Source organism: Tupaia chinensis, unplaced genomic scaffold (genome assembly GCF_000334495.1).
Source record: "Tupaia chinensis unplaced genomic scaffold, TupChi_1.0 Scaffold000469_1, whole genome shotgun sequence".
Taxonomy (NCBI): domain Eukaryota; kingdom Metazoa; phylum Chordata; class Mammalia; order Scandentia; family Tupaiidae; genus Tupaia; species Tupaia belangeri.
In genome coordinates, this window is record NW_006159978.1 from 743,139 (window position 1) to 743,384 (window position 246).

Sequence of the window (246 nt, forward strand, 5' to 3'; positions counted from 1 at the left end):
GCCGAAGACCGGCAGCCACCCCCAAAGCTAAGGAGGGTAAACAAAGGATTCTACCTAGAGTTTCAGAGGGAGCACAGTCCTTCCGACCCCTCGTGTTTGGACTTCGGGCCTCCAGAACCGTGAGAGTATCTTTCTGTTGTTTAAGCAGTATAATTTAGAGTATTTGTTATGGCAGCCCCAGGAAAGTAATACACCTGTGCAGTCAGTTTGAATGCCTGATGAGGTGTTTTTAGGGGCATGGCTGAC